This window comes from Hemiscyllium ocellatum, chromosome 26 (genome assembly GCF_020745735.1).
Source record: "Hemiscyllium ocellatum isolate sHemOce1 chromosome 26, sHemOce1.pat.X.cur, whole genome shotgun sequence".
NCBI lineage: Eukaryota > Metazoa > Chordata > Chondrichthyes > Orectolobiformes > Hemiscylliidae > Hemiscyllium > Hemiscyllium ocellatum.
The window spans coordinates 47288384-47303713 of record NC_083426.1 but is presented as its reverse complement, the minus strand read 5'-3'; the positions used below and the strand labels follow the sequence as shown (position 1 = coordinate 47303713).

Here is a 15330-nt window from a genome sequence, read left to right as displayed (position 1 = left end):
AACGGTGATATATTTCCAAGTCAGGATGGTGAATGGCTTGGAGGGGAACCCGCAGGTGATGGTGATCCCATGTATTCGGCTGCCCCAGTCCTTCGAGATGCTTATGTTTGAGTTTCGAAGGTGGTCTCTGAACCTTTGGTGAACTTTCCCACTTTGACCCCATTTGGACGCTTGATGATTGTTGTGAGCCCTCCATGGGGATTCCAGGCCCAGAGACCTGTTAGAGCAGGAGCTCCAATGCAAACCCTCCACATGAACTGCAGGCTCAGGGGCCTGTTAGAGCCAGGGCTCCAGTGCGAGCCCTCCATGGGGACTCCAGGCCCAGGGGCCTGTTCGAGCAGGGTTCCAGCGTGAGCCCTCCATGGGGACTCAAGGCTCAGGGGCCTGTTCGAGCAGGGTTCCAGCGTGAGCCCTCCATGGGGACTCCAGGCTCAGGGGTCTGTTAGAGCAGGGCTCCAGTTGCTCTAACACTGTCAAAGTTCCACAGTGTCCATTGCTGCTTCACATCCCACCACCCAGTTTGTGGTCCTGACCAGCCTGATCCAGTCCGACATTCCAGCACACGTGAGACAGACATTGCCTATCTGTCCTCTCAGGTAAATATGAAAGATTCCACAACCTCATTTATTTGGAGACCAGCGGGAGTGTTCATCATGGTGTGCTGCTTATTTATCCTTCAAACAATTTCATTTTTAAGAAATCTGCTCATTATCATACTTGTGTGAAAACCTACTGTTGTGATCTCTACACAACAGTGGCTACTCCCTATAATTACATAAACCAAGATAGAGTGCTTGGTAGCATCACGATGTCATGAAAGGCACTATGAAAATGCAATTCTTTATGGAAGGGGCTTTAAACTAGTGCCAGCCCTACTGTAGAGAAGGGTTCACAGTGATACTCATCTAACTGTTCTCACTGTCTGTGGAGAACTGGTACCCATACAGTGTAGAGAATCATAGAATCCCTACAGTTTGGAAGTGGGTCATTTGGTCCATTGAGTCCACACTGCCCCTCTGAAGAGCATCTCACCCAAACCCATCCCCCTACCCTCTCCCTGTAACCCTGTATTTCCCATGGCTAATCCACCTAGCCTGCACATGCCTGGACACAAACTGGCAAATTAGCATAGTCAATCCACCTGAACTGCACAGCTTTGGACTGTGGGAGGAACCCGGAGCAAACCCACTCAGACACAGGGAGAACGTGCAAACTCCACATAGGCTTTATACTGCCTTCAGGTGACTATGTCCCTAGCCATGTGAGAGTGCGGTGCTAACCACTGAGCCATGGCACCACCCTACTCCCCATGTTTGTCTTTAAATAGATTCATCACACAGTGATGGGGCTGCCAACTCAGATTGGCACTCTTCCCAACACACCATCTGACATCATGGTGCCATTATCAGTCCCTTCTCTTGATACCCTGCCTTCACAGATATTTCCTTACTAACCTATTCAGAGATGCAATCACACACCTCTGGAGCAGGTGGGACTTAAACCTGGGCCTCCAGGTTTAGAGGTAGGGGCACTATCATTGCACCACAAGAACACCCAATACTGCCTTCATATACCAAGTGAGATGGAAAGAGACTCAAATGGATTAATGTTGGCAACCATTGTAACTATTTCCCCCTCCCCCTCCAATATTCATATCACAAAATGTACAAATGTATATAATAAATAGTCTTATTGAATGCTCTCCTGGTTTGCAGCCATATCCTGAGATTAGGTTTCAGTTCCCAGAGACACTAAGTCTCCGTCCCACCCATTCAGCACCCTCTTCCCAGCTCACCTAAGTGAGTGGACAAGCCACTATAAATGCCGGAGGAAACACCACAGAAGCGCTTCATAGGAGGCTCCCAAGCACTGAGGATGTCACCTAGAAAGGGGACGAAACGTTTGCAACACAAACTCCCAGCCCGGCGAACAGAACCACAACAACGAGCACCCGAGCTACAAATCTTCTCCCAAACTTTGAATGTAGCAAATAGAGTACAATGTGAGAAGGTTGATATTTTTGATTTTGGCAGGAAGGATACAATAGCATTTTTTTTCCAAATAATGAAAGATTGCAGAGTGCCGAGACGCAGAGTGATCTGAGCACCCTAGTGCATGAATCACAAAATGGTTAGTATGCAGAGAATGCTGGAGAAACTTAGAGTTAATGCTCGAGTCCAAAATGACATCTTTGTAATCTTAATTCTGTTTCTCTATCTCCACAGACACTGCTGGACCTGCTTGGATTCTTCAACATCCTCTGTGTTTATTCCAGCACCGACCTTTATATAGGTAAGTATACAGGTACAGCAAGTAATCGGGGAAGCTACCAGAATGTTATAATTTATTACAAGGCAAATTAATTACTGAACTAGGGATATTATTCTTAAGCATAGATGGGGCATAGATGCAACCACATCTGGAGTACTGCACACAGTATTGGGCACCTTCTTCAAGTAAATGCACTGAAGGCAGTTTTCCAGACTAACAGTGGAAATTAATAGGTTGTCTCTAAGGGAAAGGTTGGACAGGCTAGAGTTGTATTCACCTGGACTTAAGAAGTGGTGACTTGATTCAAATCTGCAACATTCTGAGGGTGTCACCAGGGTGGATGTGGAGAGGATATTTTCAGTTATGGAAGGATAATCTGTTCCTGCTTTCTGTTTTAAAATCAGGGATCACCTATTGAAAACAGATGAGACAACTTGTGTTCTCTCACAGAGCTGAGAATCTTTAAAGTTTAGAGCCCATTATTGAAGATGAGATTGCAGAGTGGTTGGAAGTGCATGGTCAAATAGGGCTGAATCAGCATGGCATCGTTAAGAGATCATGCCCGACAAATGTGTTAGAATTCTTTCAGGAAATAACAAGCAAGTTAGACATAGCAGACCCAGGAGAAAATGAGGACTGCAGATGCTGGAGGTCAGAGTCGAGTGTGTGGAGCTGGAAAAGCACAGCAGGTCAGGCAGCATCCGAGGAGCAGGAGAATCAACGTTTTGGGCATTAGCCCTTCATCAGGAAAGGAGACCCAGTGGATATGATCTATTTGGGTTTCCAGAGGTCTTTGATAAGGTGCTGCACAGCTAAATAAATTAAGAGGTAAAAACAATTCCTGATGAAGGGCTTTTGCCCGAAACATCGATTTTGCTGCTCGTTGGATGCTGCCTGAACTGCTGTGCTCTTCCAGCACCACTGATCCATAAATAAATTAAGAGCCCATGGTGTTAAGAGAAAGGTAGTAGCATGGATAGAGGATTGGCTGACTGGCAGAGAGTAGAGATAAAGGGGTCTTTTTCAGGATAGCAGTCATTTACAAGTGAAATTCCACAAAGGTCAGTGCTGGGACCACAATTATTCATGTCACACATTAACAATCTGGACGAAAGAACGAAGGGCATTGATGCTAAGTTTGCAGATGATACAAAGATAGTGGAGGTCAGGCAATACTGAGGAAGCGGGAGGCTGCAGTAGGACTTTGACAGGATCAGAAAGTTGGTAAAGAAGTGGCAGATGGAATATAATGTGAGCAAGTGTGAGGCTATACACCTTGGTAGGAAGAGTAGAGGTGTAGGCTATTTTCTAGACAAGAAAGGCTTCAGGGATCTGAAGCTCAAAGGGGCTTAGGAGTCCTAGTTCAGGATTCTCCTCACGTTAACATGCAGGTTCAGTCGGCAGGTAGGAAGGCAAATGCTATCTTAGCATTCCTTTCAAGAAGGTTAGAATCCCAGAGCAGAGATGTACTGATGAGGATGTATAAAACTCTGGTTAGACCGCATTTAAAATATTGCGATCAGTTTTGGACTCCTTATCTAAGGAAAGATATATTTTGGAAGGGGTTCAGAAGGGTTTGTCACATGAGGAACAGTTGAGGACACTGGGGCTATACTCGATGGAGTTTAGATGGATGGATGGGGGAGGAATCTGATGAAAAACTTTCAGGATATTATGAGGCCTGGACAGAGTGGACATGCAGAAGATGTTTTCACTAGTAGAAGAGACTGGGACCCAAGGCACAACTTCAGAGTGAAGGGATGACCCTATCGATTGGAGACGAGGAGGAATTTCTTCAGCCAGAGGTGGGGGTGAAGCAGTGGAACCCATTTCTGCAAAAGGTTGTGGAGGCCAAGTGTTTGAGTATTTTAAAGACAGAGACGGATAGCTTCTTGATTAGCAAGGGGATCAAAGGTTACAGGGAGGAAGCAGGAGAATGGGTTGACAAACACGATCAAATGATGGAACACACTTGATGGGGTGAATGGCCTATTTCTACTCCTATATCTGACAGGATTGTGGTACACTCTTCCTGAAAAGGTGTTGGGAGCAGAGCCCTTGAATATTATTAAGTGGAGGTAGACAGATTCCCATTAAAGATATGAAAGGTAGTGAGGGACGGGCTGGAATTTAATGATCATATTGAATGGTGGAACAGGCTTGAAGGGCTGAATGGCCGACTTCTGGCTGGTATCTTCACCCAGTGACACAAAATCAACCCAGCCCCCGCTCCTCATCTTCCACTTGCATCCCCTCAGAAAGAGACTGACCTCACACTGGGTAGAATCCAACCCCATTGGCGTTGACACATCATCCCTGACCTATGCTGCCAAGGAGTGGGGTGGGATGGGATACTGACTGAGCGAAAGCTGCTGGCCTTTGGGGAGAGGAGCCTGTGCTCACCGCCGCCACCGCCCCCCCCCCCCCCCCCCGGCAATATCACCCTTCTGTGGATCCAGGGGTGGAGCACTGCAGCCACAGTGTGGGTGAAATTAAATAAAAAGCGAACAACGCCCTCATTTTTAATAAAACTACTTTGGAACGATTTTACTGGTGGAGAGATTGCTCTGAATGAAGGCAGAGGGAAGGTTCCTCAACACCCCTCTCTCCCGGATTCAACCCGACAGTCCTCATCTACACACAGATTTCCAGCAGTTATTCCTGCCAGGAACACAGGGCTCGCTAACAAACTCAATCCAGACAGTGCAACACCCCCTCTGAGCTGCCTCAGCCACTTGCACACGCAGTCAGTTCGAAATTCGAATCCCACATCTGCTTCTCTCACTATTGTGTATTTTTAATAAATAAATAAAGAATACATACTTAAGCAGGATGACAGATTTACACTAAAAGGTTGGGTTTGACCACACAGGGATAGGTTAATGAGAGTCAAGAGGCGATCATCATCACACTCTCTCTGGGAGATCAACATCCACCAAACCCAAATGCCTACTTCCAGAGGCAGAGTCAGTTGAAAACTGTTCTGCTTTGCAAGGAGAAAGTTGAGATGTGAAACGCCTTTCTTACCAGCCTTTCCCAGCTGTTGTCCATTTCCATGTTGGCGCCTAGTGAATTTCAGGGACTCCCCCCGCCTGTAAACTCTGTTCACATTTCAGTCAGCGAGACCCCCGGCTACAGGGAGAAGCCCCCGGCTGTCCGCTTACAGCTTGCTCCACTTCCACCGTGTGTATGTGTGTGTTTGCTGAGTGAGTTCAGATCCTTGCTGGATGGCGTTTAGGCGGAAGTGGTGTGTCTGCATATCAATGAGCACCAGCGTCTCTCTCTCATACTCACACATACACTCACACCGAGGCAGCAGAAAGCTTCACTTGCTTAATAATCTCTGCTCAATCATTCACAGCCTCTCTCATTCCTTTGCTCAGTCCTACACGGGTCGAAAGAAAACTGCTTACATTGTAACTTCTAAAAGATACAAATTGATCAGAGAACTGTATGGGAACACAGCAATGGAACTAAAAAGCTAGTACGGGCATGCGACCAGAATGGCCTCTTACCCGCTCCATGATTTTAAAAAAAACTTGCATTCATCCACCTTGTTTACAAACTCAGGACACCCAGGAGTTTCTATGTCCAAGTGTAGTTGTAATTGTAGGAAACAGAGCAGTTAATTTGTGCTCAGCTCCCAATAACAATATCAACCAGGCAATCCTGCTGATTGGACAACATCAAAAACAGGAATTGCTGGAGAAACTCGTCAGGTCAGGTCTGGTAGAGAAGGCAGAGTTCACCTTTCGGCTTCAGTGAGCCTTCTTCAGAACATACTGCTTAACGTTGGCCGAGAGATAAATATTGGACGGGACAGTGAGGGAGAACTTCCAAGTTCATTCTCTGCACGCACCTACACCCAAGAGGGCGGGCTAAACCCTGTATTATTGTAATCCTCAGATACAAAGTCTGACTGTTGTTAAAGTGAGGCACGCTGAAGGCAGCGTTCAGTCACTTGCAGCCGTTCCCGTTCACTTTGGAAAGAGAGTTAAAGATAACAGCCATTCCTGCTATATGTCAGTTAGCAACTGGCCAATCTTTGGGACATTTTATCTGCAGATTGTTGCTTTTTAAAATTTTCTTTCTTTAGCTTTTATTTCATTCACGACGAAGGCAAAGTCTGCCATCTGGTGGCTTTTGAATTGAAAAGATATTGCCTCCCCCTGATTTGGAAACGCCAGAGTTGGACTGGGGTGTACAAAGTTAAAAATCACACAACATCATGTTATAGTTCAACAGGTTTAATTGGAAGCACTAGCTTTCGGAGCGACGCTCCTTCATCAGGTGATTGTGGAATAGATGAAGGAGCAGCGCTCCAAAAGCTTGCGTTTCCAAATAAACCTGTTGGACCTGTGTTGTGTGATTTTTAACCCTGCCTCTCCCGAGCTGTGTGACAAGACTTCTCATTGCTTTCTGCTGAGGTTAATGCTCTTTGCACAATAGGTGTTCCTGTTAATCTACCAGGCAGCAGTGACCCTTGTTTGAGGTCTTATCTGAAGGGCTCCTATCCAAAATGTCGATTTTCCTGCTCCTCCATGCTGCCTGACCTGCTGTGCTTTTCCAGCACCACTCTAATCTTGTCTCATCTTCATTGCACAGAGGCTAGAATCACTTGGTGCTGCAGTGGGACTCAGTTAGAGGCAGAGGGGAGAAGTAGAAATTTGGACTTTCTCCTTACTCATGGCTAAGCAATGTTTGTCTAAGATAGGCATGAGGAGGAATTTCTCTCAGAGGATCATTGGATTCTCTTTCGCAGAGGGCAGTGAAAGCTGGGTCGTTGAATATATTCAAGACTGAGTTAGGTTAATGGATGTAGAATCAAGAGTTATTGGGGGGGGGGGAACAAATGTTAACATCACAGTTAGATTTGCAATGATCTTTGTCAATGGTAGAGGAGGTTTGATGGGTTAGTTGGTCTATTCCTGTTCTTACAACTTATGGTCTTGTGCTGATATAGCTAAGTCTCCAAAACATGTTTTGGTGAAAGGCTGGTAGCTGACACATCTACACTCCAGAATCTGATCCTGCCCAGTGAAACTGAGAAGGAGCCAACAGATTCAGAGGACAGGGAGGAAAATCACTTTAACTGATTAAATCTAATTCCTTGACACCCTCGTCACTGGGGTCAAATTGAAGAGTCTTGGGTGCACTCTTGTACCTGAGGGAGAGAGTCATGGTTCAAATGTCACTCCAGAAAGTTGCTCACAAAATTCATATTTGCCCCTGTAAAGCAGTACTGATAGCATGCTGCAATGTCGGAGGTTCACATGAGACATTAAGCTAAGATTTCATCTGCCCTTTCAGCTCGACATAAACAATCTCTGAGCAATATTTTGAAGAAAAGTGGAATGTTGATCTGGTCAATAGTTTCCCCCCCACCCCTCCCCCAGCCGATATTACTAAAGCAGATTGTGTGATCATAAACTAATTGCTGTTTACTTCAGCAATCTGTGTGTAAAGTAGCAGCCCTGTGTCCTACATTGTAAGGGTGACTTTACTTCAAAGAGTAGTTTATTCAGTAATGCAGCTTGGAACAGCATAAAGAGGTGCTATATAAATGTAAATTATGACTTTCCCTGGAGGAGAAGGAAAAGCAACTACAATCCCCATGCAGAATCAGACGGTATTTGAAGATTTGATTGACAAGGAACAGGAGGTGACATGGTCAAGAGTGTGGTGTTGGAAAAGCACAGCAGGTCAGGCATAGCATCCGAGGAACAGGAGAGTTATATGACATCGCTATTCGCTTGTATCCACTTTGTCAGTTACAGCTTCAAAAACCCTCACAATTTGTCAGATGTGATTGCCTAATTGTTTTCTGATTTCATAAGGTGTTTTGTTAACACCTGCTTCATAGTAGATCCACTATCATTGTGAGTGTCAGTGAAATGTCTTTAAATGAACAAAAATTGTTTCATCTGATGAAAGAACAGCACTCTGAAAGCTTGTGATTTCAAATAAACCTGTTGGACTATAACCTGGTATCGTGTGACCTCTGACTTTGTCCACTGCAGTCCAACACTGGCACTTCCATGTCATGGCATTCAATTGTGACATCTTGTGCCAATTCTGCTAAACCCAATTCCCCTGTTACTGAAACCATCCATACACAAATGCAGGAAAGCTTGGACATCATTCAGGTTTGGGCTGGTGTTATTACACACTCCTGGCGCGAGTGGAGCTTGAACATGGGCCTCCTGGTTCAGAAGTAGAGACGTTACCACTGCATTACAAGAGCCACCAGGGTTTGGGCTGATAAATGAGAGGTACATTTTGTTCTGAGGAAGGATCACTTCACTGGAAACCTTAAGCTAATTTATTTCCACAGCTGCTGCCAGACCTGCTGAGTTCTTCCAGCACTCTCTATTTTTGTTTGTAAGTAATTTGTGTGCCAGGTGTGAGTCAATAACAGGCAGTCACTGGAGAATTGAAGCGATGCAGATTATGGCACAGAATCTCTCCTTTGACATACAATACATTGCCATAGTCCAATCACTATTGACCACCCTGATAGTCCCCGTTTAAATGATGTTCTCTCCAAGGTTCCAGATGGCAGAGTAACTTTGTTAGTTCATGTAGGTTATTCACAATTTGTTCTTATAAATTGCAGCTCATGTGCAGTTGAACTTAAGATTTAAATAGCTCATGCACTTAGATAAATTGCTCGCACTATAATACAAAAAAATGGGGCTGCATTTTCCCAGCTCCTAAGTGATGTGGACAATACCAAGTTGGGAAATGTGGTAAAATGAGATTCTTGACTTCAAGAAGAAAAAAAAAACTCTGATTTTCCACCCAGTGATTGAACAGCAGGATGCGAATCTCACTGCAGAGAATTGAAAGGCCTATTTAGGTGTATTTGCATCTCACTGGGACCAAATCTCACCCCCTTCACCTGCAGTTTCCCAGTCTCCCAGGTGTTGGAGAGAAGGTAGACATGAATGTCAGAGTTGATCTCTGGTGCCCCTAGCTTGCTGCTTCTTCCTCTAGGTCTCCAGCAATGGTCAGCCACCCCCAACATCTCAGCATATACACCATGGACAGTGACTGCTTGTACCATTCCCTCTCATAGCCAGCTTCCATTTCCACTGCACGTTCTGACAGGGCTGGATGGCAACCCACAGTGAAGGTCTTAGTTTTATTCCTCTGCCTCCGCCCACTTTAATGAGTTTCGGGGATGATATGATTTTGCCCATTTCATTGGACTACAGTCCTCTCCCCATCCAACAGATTCCTTCACCCACCTCCAACACTCTCCCATAAGACATAGGAACAGAAATTAGGCCATTCAGCCCATCGAGTCTGCTTTGTCATTCAATCATGGCTGATAAATTTCTCAACCCCATTCTCCCGCTTTCTCCCTGTAACCATTGATCCACTTTATAATCAAGAACCTATCTATCTCCGTCTTAAATATACTCAATGACCTGGCTTCCACAGTGCCCCGTGACAATGAATTCCATAGATTCACCACTGTCTGGCTGATGAAGTTTCTCCTTATTTCTGTGCTAAAAGATCTTCCCTATACTCTAAGACTGTGCCCTTGGGTCCCAATCTCTCCTAACGATGGAAACATCTTCCCAACATCTACCCTGTCCAGACCACTCACTGTTCTGTAAGTTTCAATTAGTTCCCTCCCTACTGCATCTGCCCCTGCCCCCAATCCTGATCCTGATCCTTCTAAACTCCATTGAGTATAGACCCAGAGTCCTCAAATGTTTCTCATATGTTAAGCTGTTCATTTCTCTGACCATTCTCGTGAACCTCCTTTGAATACTCTTCAGGGCCAGTACATTCGTTCTGAGATATGGGGCCCAAAATTGTGCACAATACTCCAAATGTGGTCTGACCAGAGCCTTACAGAGCCTCAGAAGTACATCCATGCTTTTATATTCCAGTCCTCTTAAAATAAATGCCATTATTGCATTTGCCTTCCTAACTACTGACTCAGCCTACAAATTCACCTTGAGGGAATCCTGGACTAGAACTCCCAAGTTTCTTTGCACTTCAGATTTCTGAATTTCCTCCCCATTTAGAAAATAGTCCATGTCTTTATTCTTCCTACCAAAGTGCATGACCTCACTCTTTCCCATGTGTTCCATCTACCAATTCTTTGCCCACTCTCCTAACCTGTCCAAAGCCTCCCCACCTCCTCAATGCTACCTGTCCCTCTATCTATCTTTGTATCATCTGCAAACTTAGCCGGAATGTCCTCAGTTCCTTCATCTAGATCATTAATGTATACAGTGAAAAGTTGTGGTCCCAACACTCATCCTTATGGAACACCACTTGTCACCAGCTGCCATCCTGAGAAGGACCCTTAAATCCCCACTCTCTGCTTTCTGCCAGACAGCCAAGCTTCTATCCATGCTAGCACCTTGCCTCTAATACAAGGGCCCGATCTTACTCAGTAACGTCCTGTGTTGCACCTTGTCAAAGGCCTTCTTGAAGGTAGATAACATCCATTGGCTCTTCTTGGTCCAACCTGTTCATTACTTCCTCAAGTAATTCTAGAAGATTTGTTAGGCATGACAACCATGCTGACTTTGCCCTGTTTTACCATGCACTTTCAAGTATTCAGAAATCTCATCCTTAAAGATGGATTCCAAGATCTTACCCACGACCAAGGTTAGGCTAATCAGTCTATAATTTTCCATCTTCTGCTTTACTCCCTTTTTAAACAGGAGTGTCATGTTAGTGATTTTCCAGTCCTCTGGGACCCTCCCTGATTCTAGTGATTCTTGAAAGATTACCATTAACAGCTCCACTATCTGGATGGAGGTTTGTTTGCTGAGCTGGAAGATTCATTTCTTTTCAGACATTTCTTCACCATACTAGGGAACATTTTCAGCGAACCTCCAGATGAAGCACTGGTGATACAGCCCACTTTCTATTTATGTGTTTGGGTTTCCTTGGGTTGGTGATGTCATTTCCGGTGGTGATGTCATTTCCTGTTATTTTCTGGGGTGGTAAATGGGATCCAACTCAATGTGTTTGTTGATAGAGTTCTGGTTGGAATGCCATGCTTCTAGGAATTCTTGTGCGCGTCTCTGTTTGGCTTGTCCTAGGATGGATGTGTTATCCCAGTCGAAGTGATGTCCTTCCTCGTTTGTATGCTAGGAGATGGTCATGTCTTTCTGTTTTCTGCCTGTTTGTCCAATGTAGTGTTTGTTACAGTTCTTGCAAGATACTTTTAAATGACATTAGTTTGCTTATTATCTGTACAGGGTCTTTCAAGTTCATTAGCTGCAGCTTTAGTGTGTTGGTGGGATTGTAGGCCACCATAATGCCAAGAGATCTGAGTAGTCTGACAGTCATTTCCAAGATGTCTTCGATGTGGGAAGAGTGGCTGTGGTCTCTGGATGTGTTTTGTCTGCTTGTTTGGGTTTGTTGCTGAGAAATCTGTGGACTGTGTTCATTGGGTATCCATTCTTTCTGAATACACTGTATAGGTGATTTTCCTCTACTGTTCATAGTTCGTCTGTGCTGCAGTGTGTAGTGGATCATTGAAATAATGTTCTAATGCAACTTTTTTTGTGGGTGTTGGGATGATTGCTTCTGTAGTTCAATATTTGGTTTGTATGTGTTGTTTTCCTGTAGATGCTGGTTTGAAGTTCCCCATGCGCTGTTCACTCTAATGTGACATGTAGGAATGGCAGTTTATTGTTGTTTTTCTTCACTTTAGTGAATTTTATGCCAGTGAGGGTAGTATTGATGGTCTTGAAGGTTTCCTCTAATTTGTTTCATTTAGTGATGACAAAGACGTCATCCAAGTAGTGGACCCAAAATTTGTGTTAAATGGTTGGCAGAGTTGTTTGTTCAAGTCTCTGCAGTAGTGTCTCTGCTAAGAATCCTGACATTGGAGATCCCATGGGTGTTCTGTTGGTTTGTCTGTAGGTTTTGTTGTTGAAGGTGAAGTCAGTGGTAAGGCAAAGGTCCACTAGTTTGATGACATTGTCCTTGCTGATGAAGTTGGTGGTGTTTGGTGTGTGTGTCTTTGGTTCTTCTAATAGTGTAGTCAATGTTTCTTTGGCCAGGTTGATGTTGACGGGTGTGAACAACCTCCATTCTCTCTTCAGCTGTCTCCCTGCAAACTCTGGTGTGTAGTCCATCTGGCCCAGTTTATTTATCCACCTTCAGGCCATTCAGTTATTCTAGCACCTTTTCCTTGGTGCTTGCCACTATACTCAGCTCTGCCCCCTTACTCTTTTGAATTTTTGGGAAATTACTCATGTCTTCCACTGTGCAAACTGACACAAAGTAATTATTCAGTTCCTTAGCCATTTCTTTTTTCCCCACTACTATCTCTCCTGTGTCATTTTCCAGCAACCCAATGTCTACTTTTGCCTCTCTTTTACCCTTTATATACATAAATAAAATCTTACAACCTTTCTTAATATTACAGGCTAGCTTACCCTTGTACTTAATCTTCTCTGTCCTTATTTCGTTTTTTGGTGCCCTCTGTTGATCTTTGTAAGCTTCCCAATTCTCTGGTTTCCAACTGCCCTTAACCACATTATGTGCTTTCTCTTTTGCTTTTATGCTATCCCTGACTTCCCTCGTCAGCCATGGCTACCTCACCATCCCTGTACCATGCTTCTTTTTCCTCAGGATGAATCTCTCTGTGTCTCCTGAATTACTCCCAGAAACTCCTGCCATTGATTGTTCCACTGTCTTTCCTGCTAGGCTCCTCTCCCAGGCAATTCTACCCAGCTCCTCCCTTATGCCTCTATAGTTGCCTTTTACTCAGCTGAAATAATAACATAAGAATGTAAGAACTAGGCTGCCTGGCCCTTCGTGTCTGCTCCGCCATTCAGTAAGATCATGGCTGATCTTTTCGTGGCCTCAGCTCCACTCACAGCCCCTCTTTCTCTCTATCTCTTAATTCCATTATTTTTCAAAATCTACCATAGCTTTAAAAGTGCTTACTGAAGTAGTGTCAACTACTGTCCTGAGCAAGGAATTCCATAGATTAACAACCCCCTGGATGAAGACGGTCCTTCTCAATTCAGTCCTAAATCTGCTCCCTCTAATCTTGACACGATGTACCCTTGTCCTAGTTTCACCTGCCAGCAGAAACATCCTGTCTACTTTATCTTAACTATTCCCTTCAGAATTTTATATTCTTCTGATTCCAGTGAATATAATCCCCGTCTACTCAGTCTCTCCTCATAAGACAACCCCCTAAACTCTGGAATCAACCTAGTTAACCTCCTCTGCACCCCCTCTACCACCAGTACTTCCTTTCTCAAGCAAGGGGACCAAAACTGTACGTAGTACTCCGGGTGTGGCCTCACCAGCACCTTGTACAGCTGTAACATAACCTCACTGCTTTTAAACTCAAACCCTTCAGCAATGAAAGACAAAATTCCATGTGCCTTTCTAATTACTTGTTGTACCTGCAGACCAACCTTCTGCGATTCATGTACAAGGACACCCAGGTCCCTCTGCATAGCAGCATGCTGCAACTTTTTACCATTCAAGTAATAATCCTTTTTACTGTTACTCCTACCAAAATGGATGATTTCATATTTACGAACATTGTATTCCATCTGCCAGACCTTTGCTCTCTCACTCAATTTATTTATGTTCCTGGGCAAAGTTTCACAGTTCTCTGCACACTTTGCTCTGCCACTCATCTTAGTGTTGTCTGCAAACTTTGACACCATACACGTGGTCCCCAACTCCAAATCATGTATATAAATTGTGAATAATTACGATCTCACTAGTCACTGATTGCCAACCAGAATAGCCTCATTTATCCCCATTCTTTGCTTCCTGTTAGTTAACCAATCCTCTGCCCATGCTAATAGTTTACCCCTAACGCCATGCATCTTTATCTTATGCAACAGCCTCTTGTGTGGCACCTTGTCGAAGGCCTTTTGGAAATTGAGGTACACCACATCTACATGGCCCCCATTGTCCACCTTGTTCGTAATGTTTTCACAGAATTCCAAAATTCAAGGAGCTATGAACCTGCACTCCAAGGTCTCTTTGTTCAGCAATGCTCCCTAGGACCTTAGCATTATGTGTATAAGTCCTGCTCTGATTTGCTTTCCCAAAATGCAGCACCTCACATTTACCTAAATTTAACTCCATCTGCCACTCCTCAGACGATTGGCTCATCTGATCAAGATCCCACTATAATCTGAGCTGACCTTCTTCACTGTCCACTACACCTCCAATTTTGGTGTCACATACAAACTCACTAATTCCACCTCCTATGTTCATATCCAAATCATTTATATAAATGACGAAAAGTAGTGGACCCAGCACCGATCCTGTGGCACTCCACTGGTCACAGGCCTCCAGTCTGAAAAACAACCCTCCACCACCACCCTCTGTCTTCTACCTTCCAAATGGCCAGTTCTCCCTGTATCCAGTGAGATCTAACCTTACTAACAAGTCTCCGATGGGGAACCTTGTCGAATGCCTTACTGAAGTCCAAACAGATCACGTCCATCGCTCTAACCTGACCTACTCTTGAGGAAATAAGGCAGGGCAGGTGACTGAGGTGTCAGTGGGAGAGCACTTTGGGGCCAGCGATCATAGTTATACTAGTTTTAAAATAGTGATGAAAAAAGATAGACCAGATCTAAAAGTTGAAGTCCTAAATTGGAGGAAGGCTAATTTTGATGGTATTAGGCAAGAACTTTCAAAAGCTGATTGGGGGTAGATGTAAAGGCATGGCTGGAAAATGGGAAGCCTTCAGAAATGAGATAATGAGAGTCCAGAGACAGTATATTCCTGTCAGGGCGAAAGGAAAGGCTAGTATGTATAGGGAATGCTGGATGACTAAAGAAATTGAGGGTTTGGTTAAGAGAAAGAAGGAAGTATATGTCAGGTACAGACAGGATAGATAGAGTGAATCCTTAGAAGAGTATAAAGGCAGTAGGAGTATGCTTAAGAGGGAAATCAGGAAGGCAAAAGGGGGACATGAGATAGCTTTGGCAAATACGGTTAAGGAGAATCCAAAGGGTTTTTATAAATACATTAAGGAGAAAAGGGTAACTAGGGAGAGAATAGTGCCCCTCAAAGATCAGCAAGGCAGCC

At 44.4% G+C, this 15330-nt stretch overlaps 1 protein-coding gene across 1 annotated transcript in view; it reads right to left on the bottom strand.

The window, feature by feature from the left end:
• LOC132828453 (DENN domain-containing protein 2C-like) overlaps positions 1 to 5501 on the bottom strand; it is a 126445-nt gene extending 120944 nt beyond the window's left edge. The window contains exon 1 of the mRNA XM_060845590.1: positions 5299 to 5501. The gene's annotated coding sequence lies outside the window, so the exon portion shown is untranslated. The remainder of the gene's footprint in view (positions 1 to 5298) is intronic.
• Between the last annotated feature and the right edge of the window lie 9829 nt (positions 5502 to 15330).